The sequence below is a fragment of the Triticum urartu genome, unplaced genomic scaffold (genome assembly GCF_056163025.1).
Source record: "Triticum urartu cultivar PI428250 unplaced genomic scaffold, HENAU_Tu73 scaffold2, whole genome shotgun sequence".
Lineage (NCBI taxonomy): Eukaryota > Viridiplantae > Streptophyta > Magnoliopsida > Poales > Poaceae > Triticum > Triticum urartu.
Genome location: NW_028260368.1, coordinates 12,155,163 through 12,173,608, shown reverse-complemented (window position 1 = coordinate 12,173,608; position 18,446 = coordinate 12,155,163). Strand labels below are relative to the sequence as shown.

The following is an 18,446-nucleotide window of genomic DNA, read 5'->3' as shown; positions in this document are numbered from 1 at the left end:
TCTTCCTATATATTACCAAGGAAAAGTAATCCTTCTTTTATAGGCGAAATTATATTGGATTTTATATGTATATAATTCCTTAATTATATGAGACCAAAAAGAAGAAATGACACGAGGGTTCTATATATAGATAGAGAAAGAAAGAAGAAGAAAATTATGATGTGGAAAAGAAGACAGGAATTGTGTACAATGGCATTGTACAACAATTTAATTTGGAAAAGGGATGTAGCGCAGCTTGGTAGCGCGTTTGTTTTGGGTACAAAATGTCACAGGTTCAAATCCTGTCATCCCTACCTATTACTTCTTTCTTCTTTATAGGCAGTAGCGACGAGATCAATTAAAGTAAAGTGGGTATAACTTGAATTTGTGGAGACTATACGTACGTGAGATACATTAGGAATAGAAAAAGATTTTCTTTTTGAATGAATGAAAGCGCTCTTAGTTCAGTTCGGTAGAACGCGGGTCTCCAAAACCCGATGTCGTAGGTTCAAATCCTACAGAGCGTGATTCCATCTATTTTATGTCGAAGCAGAGTAAAATAACTTAACAAAATTGAATTGTAACTCCAATTTCAATTTGACCTCCTCTCTGGTCTGGAGGAGGTCAATCAAAAAAAAAAAATGACTCAATCAAAGATCCAACTGATCCCCACGCCTGTATTGCAAATACGCAGTCACGAATAATCCCGCTAAAGTAATAGGAATTAGGCCTAAGACGATTCCAAATAGAAAAACTTCAATCATTTCGATTTGTTCGAGGGGATAAAAAAAGAGGTACGATCTATCCCTAAATAGTACTCTAAATTATCCACGAATCTCAATGACCAAGAAAAGAATTCCTAATTAGTCTGGAAAAGAGTCGTAGAATGCCAGGAATCCCAAAGAAAGATTTTTCTTTTCTGAATTATAATTATTCAGTCAATTCAAATAAGGCGTATCTTGTTCAAGCCAATAAATAGAGCTGGGGTTATAGTTAAAGCAGCCAGTAGAAAACCAAAATAACTAGTTAAAGTAAGCATGAAAGAGTTAAATTCCATTTATTTTTTTTTACTACACTACATATGTTGGTAAAGCATTTACCTAAGTTATGGAAAATTCATAATTCATCAGTTATTTTAGATAATACTAAAAAACAAGATAGAGTAAGATACAGAAGTGTAAAAGAAAGTGGATTCATCAGATGATACATGAGTCCCTAATTCCGAATCAAGAGATTTGTTGTGGAATTTGTCAATTGAGTAAAGTAATAATATTAAGAACTAGATCATCTAACCCCATTGAATGAAAAAAAGAAATTCAATTTTCAGGGAAATTTTTGAATAAGAGATAAATAAACAATTGAATTTGAAAAAAAAAACTTCTTTCTATTTTGGATAATTTCTTTTTCAATAGGACCCTCTTTTTGGAGTGAACGATCGAATATTCCCCTATTCCTTCTTATTTTAACTGATTGTATTCCATATGGAATAAGAGGAGAACAAAAGCATTCCACGACCTGCCAAGGGGCTGTTAAAAAAAAAAAAAAAAGAAAGCTCTTCCTTGAATTTACTTTATTTTTATTCCTTTTTCGAACTCCAACCAAAGTAGATTCGAAGACGAGTCACTTCAATTATCCTTTTAAGTTCTATTCTATCTTCTGTCTTTCCCTATTTCATCTCGTAAAGTTCCGCGCTCGCAGTTTGGTCAAGAAAGTTAGACCTAATCCAACAAACAATACAAGGATGAATTACGAATTATGAAAGGATAGATTTCACATATACTTGTCCTTGTATTGTGTCAGTATGAGAATATCCTTCCTAAATTATTTATCCAAACCTATTGATCATTAACTTAGATTTTCCCAAGATTTTGGCTGCTATTCCGAATTACTCTATTATTCCGAAGCCAATGAAAAGTAAGTAGAACCTACAAAAATGGGGTTTTCTATTGATGCCTTGAATAACATATAGCTTACCTATAGACAAAAAAAAAATAAAAAAGTAATTATGTTTCGGAACCAGGCAAAACCAGATTGCTGTGCCATAGGAAGGATAGCTATACTAATTCGGTATACTCAAAATACACCTTTGGTACAAAATTGACAATCTCACAAGGATGAAATATCAGTAATTTTCTATTTACTGGTCGATCCCATCTTTTACGGAATCAATTCCTTTTTTGAATGTACAAAAATTTTGGGAGTTCAGCATGTCTGGAAGCACGGGAGAACGTTCTTTTGCTGATATTATTACCAGTATTCGATACTGGGTTATTCATAGCATTACTATACCTTCCCTATTCATTGCGGGTTGGTTATTTGTCAGTACGGGTTTAGCTTATGACGTGTTTGGAAGTCCTAGGCCAAACGAGTATTTCACGGAAAGCCGACAAGGAATTCCGTTAATAACCGACCGTTTTGATTCTTTAGAACAACTCGATGAATTTAGTAGATCCTTTTAGGAGGCCCTCAATGACCATAGATCGAACCTATCCTATTTTTACAGTGCGATGGCTGGCTATTCACGGACTAGCTGTACCTACTGTTTTTTTCTTGGGATCAATATCAGCAATGCAGTTCATCCAACGATAAAACAAATTCCAACTATAGAACTATGACACAATCAAACCCGAATGAACAAAATGTTGAATTGAATCGTACCAGTCTATACTGGGGTTTATTACTCATTTTTGTACTTGCTGTTTTATTTTCCAATTACTTCTTCAATTGAGAGAAAGAAAGAGACTAATAAGAATTCTCTTATCCCATTTGGAAGGATACCATCCTTATAACTACCCATGACTGTTTTTGTCTCTAGCATGACCAATTGATAAAATGTGGAGGAAAGTAGGGGAAATGGCCGATACTACTGGAAGAATTCCTCTTTGGCTGATAGGTACTGTAGCTGGTATTGCTGTGATTGGTTTAGTAGGTGTTTTCTTTTATGGTTCATATTCTGGATTGGGTTCATCTCTATAGTAATCGGAGGGACCAGATTGTAAACATGAAAAAGTAGGAGCTTAGCGGGTCCTTACCCCCCTTTATCTGATTAGAGCGGAAAGGACCCGCGGAATTTTTATTTTACTCTTATAACGCGAATTGAATCTATTCGATTCACTCTTATGAAGCAACAAGAAAAAGAGATCACTCGAGGATCCAATATCTTATTCCACGAAGGAAGTATCCTGAAAATCCTTGATTTAGTTTCGAGTAATAAACTAATAAAACCTTAATCAAAACTATTCAACTAGCCTAAAAATAAAAAAACCTTCAATGGAAGAGTTTACTTTTTTTTTGCAAAATTTCTGTAAATTTGAAGTTGAACTTAATTAAACAAGCCAAGCAATTTGCTCACAATCACAAGAAATTTTTCCCCCGCCATATTTTCTTCCCCTCTGTTTGTCCACTACCTCGGCTAAACCTAAGCAAAAGAAAAAGAGGTCCAAGAGACAGACCCGAATAAAGAAGAAATAGTAATCTTTGACGAATTAGGAAGAAAAAGGATTCTTATTTTGATACAAGAAGAATCGGCACAAGAAAAAGGCTTTTTCTTGTGCCGAATAGACGATTAAGAAGACCTGCAATCCCTCCGAAAAAGAAGAAATTTTAATTTGATTGTTCTCGCCTTTGCCTTGGATTCTCTTCTTTTGCATGGGATATAAATAAGGAATTCCAGACATCTCATAAACAAAAAGCAGTCTAAACAAAAAAAGGATTTCCAAAATAGATCATAGATAATTCTAGCAATTGCCAATAAATCGAGGCTTTTTACCAACTTGATGGTAAGAAATCCCGGGACCTAGAAATTCATTTCGTACAATTGAACCTTTTCAAACTGTTTCTTTTTGAGAACCAAAAAAACTTGTGCCAAAATAACGGATGCGAAGAAGAACAAAAGGCCTTGGACACGTAATGGATCCTGAAGCACGATTTCTGCGTCCCCCTGACCAAAACCTCCCACATTAGGATTGCTTGTTAATGGTTGATCAAGCTTGATGGATTCCCCCTCTGAAACAAGAAGTTCTGGTCCGGGAGGTATAATATCAATCACTTGGCGTCCATCTGATGCATCAACTATGGATATTTCATACCCCCCCTTTTCTTTACGTAGTATTTTTCTTACTATACCTGTTGACGTAGCATTATAGACTGTATTGTTACTCTTGCTACCATCAGGATAGATCTGTCCTCTTCCTCGGTTTCCCCCTACATATATGGGATATTTTAAGAAATGAGCATCTTTCTTCGTAGCAGGATCAGGGGAAAGAATGGGAAAGACAATTTCACTATATTTCTTACCGGGAACAGGGCCTATCACAAGAATGTTTTTTTTATCGGGACGATAACTCTGAAAAGCAAGATTTCCTATCTTTTCTTTTAACTCAGGGGAAATACGATCGGGCGGCGCTAATTCGAATCCCTCGGGCAAAATAAGAACAGCACCTACATTCAACCCTCCCTTTTTTCCATTAGCAAGAACTTGTTTCAATTGCATATCATAAGGAATTCGAAGAACTGCTTCAAATACAGTATCGGGAAGCACAGCTTGGGGAACTTCAATATCGACGGGCTTGCTAGCTAAATGGCAATTGGCACATACAATTCGTCCAGTTGCTTCTCGTGGGTTTTCATAACCCTGCTGCGCAAAAATGGGATATGCATTTGAAATAGATGTCCGAGTTATTACGTATATCATGATCGATACAGAAATCGATCGAGTTATCTGTTCCTTTACCCAAGAAAAAGTATTTCTATTTTCCATGTCCAATCGCAGATCCCAGAATTTCTACAATAAATTAGATAGGTAGCTAAGCTAATCTAGTTCCCTATACACGAATCTGTTGTCATTCTACTGCAACAGTTGTACTGCAATGATGAATACCTTAAAGTAGGTATAAATAGAAAGAATTTTGCTAAAATGGAAAAGGGCTTTCTTTCTAAAAAAAGATGCTTGCTAATTTGATTAATATTAATATCGGGAGATCAAATGAATTTATGCTTCACTAATTGAATGATAAATGACTACAAGCGAAGGAGATAGACGATTTAAACAAAAAAAGACCCAAAATTTCAAACATGTATCTAGAATTACTGGAAAACTACAAACAAAAATAGTGAAAATAAGCTCGTTAGGAGCCCATCCAAAATCGTTGTAGACCCAACGAATTACTAGTTCCCAACCACGGGTGGAGTGAAATCCAACAAAAAAATCAGTAACTAAAAGAATAAAAAAAGCTTTTATTGAGTCATTTAAATTATAGAAGAATTCCTGAACCCAAGAATTCAAAATGACAAGTTCCTCTTTACCCAGAAAAAAAGAACCACTTAGAATAGCCAAACAGATTATATTTGTCGAGAAATGCAAAATGGTATGGAGATGATCCTCATTATTTATTTTGACCCATTGTATTATTTCCTTGTGTATTCCTGTAGGAGGTTTTTGTACATGTGTCTTTAGTTTCCCTTTTATCATCTCGTCCAAGAGAGAAAGTTCTTCTAATTCTATGAATCTTTCTAGAATCCTTTTCTCTTGAATATCAGTTAAGAGAGTTTCGGATTGCCTGGTATTCCACCAATTCTTAATCCAAAGTTCCAGACATTTGTTAAATGAGGAAGAGACCCCCCAAGGCAAAAGTACGATAAATACAAGATATAGTAAAGAAGGCAATGCTTTCTTTTTTTTCATTTTTGATCTGTAAATGGAGTTGTTAATGAATATGCTTCATTCGCTGACTCTATTCCATTCCCTGACTCTATATGATGATATTTCTATTTCATGATATTTCTATTTCTTTGAAGCAAAAACTCTATAGGTTTGATACCCTGTATATATTCTTCTTTTTTGTATATTAGTTATTAGTGGAATTTCAGTGCATTGGGTTCTTTCTTAGATCTAGATGGAATGAAATAGTGAAATAGAATAAAAAAAAAGCCCTTTCGGATGAAAAAGGAAGAATAGTATGCGATATATCTAACTTGGATAAAAAAAAATTAAAAGCAAATTTCTCTTATCCTCGTTTGTTCCTTCCTTTAGATAAATACTTAAAAATCCCCTTACAATAACAAATCCAATTTAGAAGGGACTTCCTCCCTGTGTTGAGAAAACTTTTCTTCTTCCAATTCTTCTTTTCTTCATTCAACTCAGTTCAAAAAAGATACCTCAAAATACTTCAATTGGTACGCGCAAGAAATAGGCCAATTCGGCAGCTTTTTGTTCAATTTCTCGTGGAGTAAAAAATTTATCATCAGTACGAGTCAAGGGAATGATCCCCTGGCCCCGGATTTCCATATAAAGAATACGACGAGGATAAAGACCCTCTTTAACCTGAATTCTAATTGATTGGATATCCCGCATAAGGAATCGAAGGAAGACGCGACGTTTTATTCCAGGGAATCCCCAACGAAAAATGCACACTATTCCCTCTTTTCTATCGAATCGGTCATAACCACTACCTACATTCCACAAAATAGTACACCACAAGTAGGAGCTAATGAATAGGCCTGCGATTCCGTAGAAAGACATCACGACCCCCTGCGGAAAAAAAAGAATTTCTTGAGATGGAAGTATAGATATAATATTCTTACCAAGATAACTGGAAATCCCAACCGATAAGAATCCTAGTGAACCTAGAAAAAGAATACAGGCCCAGAAAAAATTACCCCTTTTTCGAGAACCTTTTAGAAGTTCTACCCATATGTGTTCTGATCGCCAATTCATATTAGATATACTAAATCCAGCAGCGGTCGATTGAAATTGAGAGAATAAGCTAAATAATTTTGACTTTACTTTTTTTGATTCTGAAATCGCCTTCAGCAACTAGTACTCCTGTGAAATAATAGGTTAGATACATTGACTTTCTATTCAAAAAATATTCGTTGATTCAATTAAAATAAATAAAATAAAACTCGCTATACCTGGCTCTGCATATTCATGCATTTATGCTCGTAGCCTATATCCGCATCCATAACCGTTTTTCATTTGTGTGTAGAAAGTGTGTGTAGAAAAAGCCACATACCCTACCATATTATATTACTTACACTAAAAAATACTAGACAATCTTATTTTTTTGCACATAAAGAAATAAAGAAGTCATTGCAATTGCCGGAAATACTAAGCCTACTAAAGGCACGAAAATAGAAGGTAAGTTTAAATCCGTCATGGAATAGGTGTCTCAATTCAAATTTACTATTTCTATCTAGTCGAAAAATATCTTAAGATTCTTATGATATAATTAAGTATATCTATTATAAGGAATATTGACTATTGTATTGTATTTTTTATTTTTAGTTTGAAAAATATTCTGTAAAAAAAATGAAAGGATAATAAGAAAATTCCAAAAAAGGAGAACTAATTAAAAAGATTTTATTTTGATTTTCCCATCCTCATGGCCTTTCTATCTTTCTAATCTAATTTGAAATTGGATTCAAAAGAAAGCGGTTAGAATTTACTTCCTGCATACATACTTCTCTAGAAGCGCATACAATAATGCGTGGTAAAGGCGGAAAAATAGTATATTCAATCAAAATCAAAGGGCAAATTATCTTACCTACTATAGATCCCCTACTACCCTCTTAGACTTTAAAAGGCGATATACCACCCAAAGAAAGGGTATGAAAATGCCGGGTGGAGTTAGCTTTTCGACGAAGACCTGTCCCGTGCAGCGAAGCCCTGTTAGTAAGACCCCCCGCAATAATGGATTATAGAAGAATATTATTCCAAATACTCCTCTGGACGCATATAGTAGCATTGCGATTCCGAATCTTTTTTATTTATGAATATGAACAGAAAAAATTCATTGTATCGTTGGGTCGGAGCGGAGGTTTGGTCCAGAAAAATTAGAAACAAAACGTCTACTCTACCGCATTGAAGTCTATAGCGCTGTATTTCCACGAAAGTATAATTCTTACCATCAGGATACGATCCTTTCTTTTGAACTAAACGTCTCTACGATGGGTCCAGGTTCTATGTCCAATCCCAAATCAAGGATTTCTCGCTCTTGATCGGAGTCATAAACTAAAAAAAAACTACCTTTTTATCCTTTTTCTCAAGGTTATAGAAAACTTCCTTATCTAGTTCTAGCATTTTGAAAAAAAAAAAATGCTTCTTTTTTTACACACAGTTCGAGTCACTTGTTGACTCACGATTACGCCTGTTAAAAGTTTCAAACGTCCTCTTTTTTGAAATTGAAAGAGAGTCCTATAAAAAGGTCTAACTTCCAAACTATGTCTTTTTTCATTCATTCTCCTTTAGTTTTTTTCTCTATCTAGAAGTGGAATAGAATAACCCGGTTGAAGGGTAATGATCATACGTCTGTAATGCATTGTATGGCCCAGAATAGGTCCTATTCTTCTACCTTTTCCAGGTAGTCGATGGCTATTCACAGCTACCACCTTAACACCAAAGAAGAGTTCGACCCAATGCTTTATTTCTGTCTTAGTGAATCCCGATTCGACATTAAAAGTATATTGATTCTTTCCCAATAAACGAAGACTTTTTTCTGTAAATACTGCGTATTTGATTCCATTATCATTATCATATGATAATACTATATTTTATTATTTTATTATTTTATTTGTATTTCTTTATTGTATTATACCTTAATATATATATTCTAGATATATAGAATAGACGAATCTCAATTTGTCAAGTCTCATGATCATATCATGATCTATTTTTATTCGGCTCAATCTTTTTTTTCTAAAAAAGATTGAGCCGAGTTTAATTGCAATCAATTAGAAGAATAAAGAAGAATTACTGCATTTCATAACTGATTTTTTTCTCTTTTTATTTCGTTTCTTTTTTATTTATACCTTCTTTATCTTTAGTTTTATCTAGTTAATCAATAGTATCTACCGGCTCGAACTCGAATTTGATCGCCTTCCATACTTCACAAGCTGCGGCTAGTTCAGGACTCCATTTGCAAGCTGCTCGGATAATTTCATTACCTTCGCGAGCAAGATCGCGCCCTTCGTTACGAGCTTGTACACAGGCTTCTAAAGCCACTCGATTAGCTGCTGCACCAGGTGCATTTCCCCAAGGATGTCCTAAAGTTCCTCCACCAAATTGTAATACAGAATCGTCCCCAAAGATTTCGGTCAGAGCTGGCATATGCCAAACATGAATACCACCTGAAGCTACCGGTATAACACCTGGCATGGATACCCAGTCCTGAGTGAAAAAGATACCGCGAGCACGATCTTTTTCAATAAAATCATCGCGCAATAAATCAACAAAACCTAAAGTCATTTCGCGTTCCCCTTCTAACTTACCTACTACTGTACCGGAGTGGATATGATCTCCCCCAGACATACGCAATGCTTTAGCTAATACACGGAAATGCATACCATGATTTTTCTGTCTATCAATAACTGCATGCATTGCACGGTGAATGTGAAGAAGTAGGCCATTGTCGCGGCAATAATGAGCCAAAGTAGTATTTGCGGTGAATCCCCCAGTTAAGTAGTCATGCATTACAATAGGAACCCCTAATTCTCTTGCAAATACAGCTCTCTTAATCATTTCTTCACATGTACCCGCAGTCGCATTCAAGTAATGCCCCTTGATTTCACCGGTTTCGGCCTGTGATTTATAAATAGCTTCGGCACAAAAGACAAAACGGTCTCTCCAGCGCATAAATGGTTGTGAGTTTACGTTTTCATCATCTTTGGTAAAATCAAGTCCACCACGTAGACACTCATAACACGCTCTACCATAATTTTTTGCGGATAATCCCAATTTTGGTTTAATAGTACATCCCAATAAAGGACGACCGTACTTGTTCAACTTATCTCTTTCAACTTGGATACCATGAGGCGGGCCTTGGAAAGTTTTTGAATAAGTAGGGGGAATTCGTAGATCCTCCAAACGTAGAGCACGTAGGGCTTTGAAACCAAATACGTTACCTACAATGGAAGTAAACATGTTAGTAACGGAACCCTCTTCAAATAGGTCTAATGGATAAGCTACATAACAGATCCATTGGTTGTCTTCCCCAGCAACAGGCTCGATGTGATAGCATCGTCCTTTGTAACGATCAAGACTGGTAAGTCCATCAGTCCAAACAGTTGTCCATGTACCAGTAGAAGATTCGGCAGCTACTGCAGCCCCTGCTTCTTCGGGCGGAACCCCAGGCTGAGGACTTACTCGGAATGCTGCCAAGATATCAGTATCCTTAGTTTCATACTCTGGGGTGTAGTAAGTCAATTTATAATCTTTAACACCAGCTTGAAATCCAACACCTGCTTTAGTTTCTGTTTGTGGTGACATAAGTCCCTCCCTATAACTCTTGAATTAAGAATTCTCACAATAACAGGGTCTACTCGATGTTAATTAGGCGTAAATGAAACTTTAGCAAAAATCTCGTAAAACAAAAAGGATATTCAATTAATATAATATCAACTCATTAAAGAAAATTGAGGGCATGCTTAGGTTAATGAATATGTTTCATTCATATATAATGCGTACACCCTGTGTATGTTCTATCCTATAGGAATTCCAATATAGGAATTCGATAGGAATTGAGTTGTTGTTATGGTAAGTTAACACGGTTCGTTATTAAACCATGGATTTGATTTACCAAATCCATAATTATTGTATACTCTTTGATAGATATAGCGCAACCCAAATTAATTCCTAATCCTTATTTTACAAGTTCTTAATAGTTCTCTTTTCTTATTTTGAATGCAAATACCTAACTAAATACTAATAAAATTCTTTGTTGACAGCAATCTATGCTTCACAGTAGTATATATTTTGTATATCGAAGTCCTAGATAGGAAAGTAGAGTAGGCACAGATCCTCCACAAAAGGCAAAATGTATATGAAAAAAAAGATTGATTGAACTTTCCAATGGACTCATTCCATGAGTAAACGATTGAATGGGATTCGCTTGGGCAACGAAATCAAGTCCTGGTCCCCTTTTCTCTCTTATTGAATTAACTAATTCATTTCCTTTTTACTTTTGGATTTTTTTTGATTTGATTTGGCATTATTCAACAATAAAAAAAGAAAAATTTCGACAAATTCCTTTTTTTTAATTATGTGATAATTATGAGAACCAATCCTACTACTTCTCCTCCCGGGGTTTCCACAATTGAAGAAAAAAGTACAGGTCGTATCGATCAAATTATTGGACCCGTGCTGGATGTCACTTTTCCCCCAGGCAAGTTACCTTATATTTATAACGCTTTGGTAGTCCAGAGTAGAGACACTGCCGATAAGCAAATTAATGTGACTTGTGAGGTACAACAATTATTAGGAAATAATCGAGTTAGAGCTGTAGCTATGAGTGCTACGGACGGGTTGATGAGAGGAATGGAAGTGATTGACACGGGAGCTCCTCTCAGTGTTCCGGTCGGTGGAGCTACTCTCGGACGAATTTTCAACGTTCTTGGGGAGCCTGTTGACAATTTGGGTCCTGTAGATAGTAGTGCAACGTTCCCTATTCATAGATCTGCGCCTGCCTTTATCGAGTTAGATACGAAATTATCCATCTTTGAAACAGGTATTAAGGTCGTCGATCTTTTAGCTCCTTATCGACGTGGAGGAAAAATAGGACTATTTGGGGGGGCTGGAGTAGGTAAAACAGTACTGATCATGGAATTAATCAATAACATTGCTAAAGCTCATGGGGGCGTATCCGTATTCGGTGGAGTAGGGGAACGGACTCGTGAAGGAAATGATCTTTATATGGAAATGAAGGAATCCGGAGTAATTAATGAAAAAAATATTGAGGAATCAAAGGTAGCTCTAGTCTATGGCCAAATGAATGAACCACCGGGAGCTCGTATGAGAGTTGGTTTAACTGCCCTAACTATGGCGGAATATTTCCGAGATGTTAATAAGCAAGACGTGCTTTTATTTATCGATAATATCTTTCGTTTTGTTCAAGCAGGATCAGAGGTATCCGCTTTATTAGGGAGAATGCCCTCCGCAGTGGGTTATCAACCTACTCTTAGTACAGAAATGGGTTCTTTGCAAGAAAGAATTGCTTCTACTAAAAAGGGATCTATAACTTCGATTCAAGCAGTTTATGTACCTGCAGACGATTTGACCGACCCTGCCCCTGCCACAACATTTGCACATTTGGATGCTACTACCGTACTTTCCAGAGGATTAGCTTCCAAGGGTATTTATCCAGCAGTAGATCCTTTAGATTCAACCTCGACTATGTTACAGCCTCGGATCGTTGGCAACGAACATTATGAAACTGCGCAAAGAGTTAAGGAAACTTTACAACGTTACAAAGAACTTCAGGACATTATCGCAATTCTTGGCTTGGATGAATTATCGGAAGAGGATCGTTTAACTGTAGCAAGAGCAAGAAAAATTGAGCGTTTCTTATCACAACCGTTCTTTGTGGCAGAAGTTTTTACTGGTTCTCCAGGAAAGTATGTTGCTCTTGCGGAAACTATTAGGGGATTTCAACTAATCCTTTCCGGAGAATTAGACGGCCTACCTGAACAGGCTTTTTATTTGGTGGGTAACATCGATGAAGCTAGCACGAAAGCTATAACCTTAGAAGAGGAGAACAAATCGAAGAAATGAAATTAAATCTTTATGTACTGACTCCTAAGCGAATTATTTGGGATTGTGAAGTGAAAGAAATCATTTTATCCACTAATAGTGGCCAAATTGGCGTATTACCAAACCACGCCCCCATTAACACAGCAGTAGATATGGGTCCTTTGAGAATACGCCTCCTCAACGACCAATGGTTAACAGCGATTCTGTGGAGCGGTTTTGCGAGAATAGTTAATAATGAGATCATCATTTTAGGAAATGATGCGGAACTGGGTAGTGATATTGATCCGGAAGAAGCTCAAAAGGCACTTGAAATAGCCGAAGCTAACTTGAGTAAAGCTGAGGGTACGAAAGATTTGGTTGAAGCGAAGCTCGCTCTCAGACGAGCTAGGATACGAATCGAGGCTGTCAATTGGATTCCCCCATCCAATTGAAGACAATCCAGTGGTTTATAGTTGATACAAAGAAAAAGGGAAGAGGGGTAGAAAAAGTTATTAGATAGCGAAGCGAAGTAAGTCCAATGCTATCTAGTAATTTTTCTACCTACTTACCTACTATTGGATTTGAACCAATGACTCCCGCCGTATGAAAGCAATACTCTAACCACTGAGTTAAGTAGGCAATTTATCACCACAAAGGAAGACCCATTACTTCGATCGATTATATATTGAATCCCTTTTCTAAGCAATACCGCTCTGTTATTGGTCTGTTATATACTAAATACTAAACTAAATACTAAACAGATACAGATCAAAGGGGTATCCTCTGGCATTAGAAAATATTCATCTTGACAAGAAATTATCTATATGTTAAGATATCTCTGATAAGGGCTATAGCTCAGTTCGGTAGAGCAACTCGTTTACACGTGCGCCAATGCTTTTCAAAGGAGCTTATTATGCAATGAACATAATCGATCTTATTGCAAAATCAATGTCTTACTTCATAGATTCGAGAGAATAGGAGAACAGTAGCCTGACAAACAGTCGGTTCAGTCCGATTCAGGTGCCAATTCAGGTGCCTAATCAAATAGAACCCTTATGGATTTGCTAGTTGATAAGGTAAATATCCAGCCCACTAAATGCTAGGCGTAATGAGGATAAGGGCCTCCAAAAAACTTCTTTTCGTTCTATGAACTTTAAGGTGTATGAAGTCTCATAGTTAACTCTTGCAGTGGAACGATAGAGACTCCATTTCACTTAGGTTGATTTAATTTAGACCGGAGGCAGACCTAAGTCAAGGTAATCCTCCTTTGAAACACTTTGGTATTGCTCCTAGATAGATCATAATACAAAAAATCAATCAGAGCACAGGGAGCCATCTCATTATCTTTCCGTAAAGAAAAACTATGGTGGACTAACTGATCTTTAAATCAGTTTATGAAAGAGCCCAATGCAAAAAAATGCATGTTGGGTCTTTGAAACAGTTCAAATCATTTCGATAATAATCCGTTTGATCTGTTTTACCGAGAAGGTCTACGGTTCGAATCCGTATAGCCCTAATATGCCCTTTTTTAGATTTTAGGATCTCTATCCTATGTTTTCTTTAGTTTAGTATAGTTTTCATTTTCTCATTAGTATTTGTTTATAGACTGGATAGGCGCCTGCGACATAGAATAGAGATAAAAGCATTACCAAAGGCTCATTCATCGAAAATCAAAATCATACAGACAGGAAAAGAAAAACGAATTTCTATCAAATCAATAGAAGAAAGGATCCTTTCCCTGATTTGAATCCCGTCCTCCTTCAAATAGGATATCTCTAGACTTCCCTATAATAACTGCAATGATTTTATCCATTTTGCGAATTCCTACTTTGTTTTAAGTATATTTATTACTTTGTTTATAGATACATTATGTAAATTGATCAACTTTAAATAGAAAAAATAAAGTAAAGAGTAAATAAGAAAACAGAATATTCTGTCTCATAGTTCTGAAATAGAGTTCTTTATTTTTATTTTATAGTATTACTTCTCATTAATTATACTGCATAGATTAGTCCTACTATCTTAATTAGGTTCTAATTTAGTAGTATTCTCATTTTTATTTAATAGTCTCTTATTATTTTATTATTAAATATTAAATAAAGGATAGAGCTATTCTTTTTTCTAGAGATTCTAGAGAAAGCGAGACAAAGTGAAACGAGAAAGTTTTCTTTATATAAGAATTAGATCTACATACACCATATCTAAATAGAATGGAAATCCAAAAGAAAGGGAGTTGGGATTCCATTGGATGAATCTTTAAAGAAGATGCAGCACAGAGGAAACAAAGGCTAAACTTAAACTAAGCGCTTTTGTTTGAACAAAAAAGATTCTTGTTTCACCGAGGAAAAGAGAGAAGTTCTGGATAAATTGACAATGCTGAATTGAATTGACTAATTTAAGTTCCGCCTATTCCACATTAATGGGAGTACATTATGTTTCTGCTTCACGAATATGATATTTTTTGGACATTTCTAATAATAGCAAGCCTTATTCCTATTTTGGCATTTTCGATTTCAGGACTTTTAGCCCCGGTTAGTGAAGGACCAGAGAAGCTTTCTAGTTATGAATCGGGTATAGAACCCATGGGAGGGGCTTGGGTACAATTCCGAATACGCTATTATATGTTTGCGCTCGTTTTTGTTGTTTTTGATGTGGAAACCGTCTTTCTATACCCTTGGGCAATGAGTTTCGACGTATTGGGTGTATCCGTTTTTATCGAAGCTTTGATTTTCGTGCTTATCTTAGTTGTTGGTTTAGTTTATGCATGGCGAAAAGGAGCCTTGGAATGGTCTTAACTGAATATTTAGACAAAAAAAAAGAAGGAAAAGATTCTATTGAGACAGTTATGAATTTGATTGAGTTTCCCTTACTTGACCAAACAAGTTCCAATTCTGTTATTTCAACTACACCAAATGATCTTTCGAATTGGTCAAGACTCTCCAGTTTATGGCCCCTTCTATACGGTACCAGTTGTTGTTTCATTGAATTTGCTTCATTAATAGGCTCACGATTCGACTTTGATCGTTATGGATTGGTACCAAGATCAAGTCCTAGGCAAGCAGACCTAATTTTAACAGCCGGTACGGTAACAATGAAAATGGCTCCCTCTTTAGTGAGATTATACGAGCAAATGCCTGAACCAAAATACGTCATTGCTATGGGAGCCTGTACTATTACAGGGGGAATGTTCAGTACGGATTCCTATAGTACTGTTCGGGGAGTTGATAAGTTAATTCCTGTGGATGTCTACTTGCCGGGCTGCCCACCTAAACCGGAGGCAGTTATAGATGCCCTAACAAAACTTCGTAAGAAGATATCGCGAGAAATAGTTGAGGATCAAACTCTATCTCAAAATAAAAATAGATGTTTTACTACCAGTCACAAGCTTTATGTTAGGCGCAGTACTCATACAGGAACTTATGAGCAAGAATTGCTCTATCAATCACCATCTACATTAGATATATCTTCTGAAACTTTTTTCAAATCCAAAAGTTCAGTACCTTCCTACAAATTAGTGAATTAGGAGAGGGGCTCTTTTGTGTAGAAAAATAAAAAGCAGGGCAATCTTTCAAACTTGCATCCGAAATGTGAAATATTTATACAAAGAGGGAGAGATGAAGACAATGCAGCAGGGTTGGTTATCTAATTGGCTAGTCAAACATGAGGTGGTTCATAGATCTTTGGGCTTTGATCACCGAGGAATAGAGACTTTACAAATAAAAGCAGGGGATTGGGATTCCATTGCTGTCATTTTATATGTATATGGTTACAATTATTTACGCTCCCAATGTGCTTATGATGTAGCACCCGGTGGATCTTTAGCTAGCGTGTATCATCTTACGAGAATACAATATGGTATAGATAATCCAGAAGAAGTCTGCATAAAAGTCTTTGCCCAAAAGGATAATCCTAGAATTCCGTCTGTCTTCTGGATTTGGAGAAGTGCCGATTTTCAAGAACGCGAATCTTATGATATGGTGGGAATCTCTTATGATAATCATCCGCGCCTTAAACGTATCCTAATGCCTGAAAGTTGGATAGGCTGGCCCTTACGTAAGGATTATATAACCCCCAATTTTTATGAAATACAAGATGCTCATTGAATGATAAGAAATTCATGCTCACTTATACAACACAACTCCAGATTTTATTCAAGTCAAGGAATATTTTTAGGTTCTTTTCCTAGATGAAACGGAATACCTATTTATAATTAATTCCTAATTATACAAAAGCATTCCAGATAGACTGAGCAAAAAAAGGGTTTCATTTGGATTCCCCTATTTTGAAAATCGCATATTAATTTCCTTCATATGAACAGAAAAATAGGATGACTCAAAGAAGTTCTCTACCAGGAACTTTGTACCGCGCACATTACTTAGCACAACTAGGAAAATAAGATAAGATAAAGATAAGCAAGACTAAAAAAATATTCGTCGGAATAGCGGAATACAAAATTAAGAAACGCAAAAAAATAAAGGGGAATCTCACCCCCTTCTTTATCATAAAGAAAAGATATATTTTAAAACTTCTTTAAAAAGAAAAAGAAGTGCCTCTATATTTATATTATAGATTTATCCACTTAGATGAATAAATATTATTAATGAATATGTATCACAATCCATCTCGAGGTATTTGGATCAATACCTATTCGGTGGATCTTTTTTTTTTTTTTCTCTGCCAGGAACCAGATTTGAACTGGTGACACGAGGATTTTCAGTCCTCTGCTCTACCAACTGAGCTATCCTGACCTTTTCTTGTGCATCATCCTAGTAGAGTATTTGTATCTATGTCAATTAAAAGGACTAAAAATTAATTAAAGTATTTCAAATTTTAAATTTGAAAATGGGGGGGGTAGTCCTATGCATTGTGCATGGTTTTACTTAAATAAAACTTAAAAATAGAGTGAATAACCAAGATTTCTTGCCGATACTCTAATAAAAAAGAAATCTATTCAATGAATAGGATAAGATCCATTGAGTTCTCTTCGCATTCCTTTGTGAAAGAGTAGAATGAGAAAGCTAATGAATCTTAAACCCATTGCATTGATAAAAAGAAAAAAAAGTGCATTGATAAAAAGAAAAAAAAAAAAGAGGATAAATAATAATAATATAGTATAGTTAGGGAATAAAAGAGGATTTGGGGATAGAGGGACTTGAACCCTCACAACTTATAAAGTCGACGGATTTTCCTTTTACTAGAAATTTCATTGTTGTCAGTATTGACATGTAGAATGGGACTCTCTCTTTGTCCTCGTCCGATTAATCCACTTTTTTAAAGATCTCGAAAACTTTGAATTTTAATTGAAGAATTTGATTATTCAATATTCGATTGGAGTGGATTCACAATAATGAAAAAAAAAAAATTATGATATGAGTTTTTTATTTCATAATCATTATCATTTCTAATTTCATTTTTAAAAAAGATAAAGAAACCTATATTATAATTAGAATATAATATGAGTTCTGTGATTAATCGTTTGCTATGTCAGTATCTATACGTGTTTATTAAATGTATAAGGTATAAAACCCCTCTTTCTCTAATTTAGAACTAGAAGGAATTCCACTAACAACACAACGTAATTAACTCGATTCGTTTAGAACAGCTTCCATTGAGTCTCTGCACCTATCCTTTTCCTTTGTATTCTAGTTCGAGAACCCCTTGTTTTCTCAAAACACGGATTTGGCTCAGGATTGCCCTTTTTTAATTCCAGGGTTTCTCTGAATTTGGAAGTTACCACTTAGCAGGTTTCCATACCAAGGCTCAATACAATCAAGTCCGTAGCGTCTACCGATTTCGCCATATCCCCATTTCCCTCTTCTTTGAGACCAGGATTCCTTGTGTAATTTCATCCATCTCTTAGTTTTTTTTTTGAATCATTGAGTTCATCACTCAACGTAGTCTAGCAGTTCAGTTCGACTCTATTTGAGAGACCTCGCTTGCTTATTGCAATTCAGAATTGAATTGA

The 18,446-nt window shown here is 35.7% G+C and overlaps 3 non-coding genes across 3 annotated transcripts; 2 read left to right on the top strand and 1 right to left on the bottom strand.

The window, feature by feature from the left end:
• Positions 1-219: 219 nt before the first annotated feature.
• TRNAP-UGG (transfer RNA proline (anticodon UGG)) lies at positions 220-293 on the top strand. Its single transcript has one exon. It is a non-coding gene; the product is annotated as a tRNA-Pro (tRNA).
• Positions 294-432: 139 nt separating this feature from the next.
• Positions 433-506, top strand: TRNAW-CCA (transfer RNA tryptophan (anticodon CCA)). Its single transcript has one exon. It is a non-coding gene; the product is annotated as a tRNA-Trp (tRNA).
• Positions 507-17,156: 16,650 nt separating this feature from the next.
• Positions 17,157-17,229, bottom strand: TRNAF-GAA (transfer RNA phenylalanine (anticodon GAA)). Its single transcript has one exon. It is a non-coding gene; the product is annotated as a tRNA-Phe (tRNA).
• Between the last annotated feature and the right edge of the window lie 1,217 nt (positions 17,230-18,446).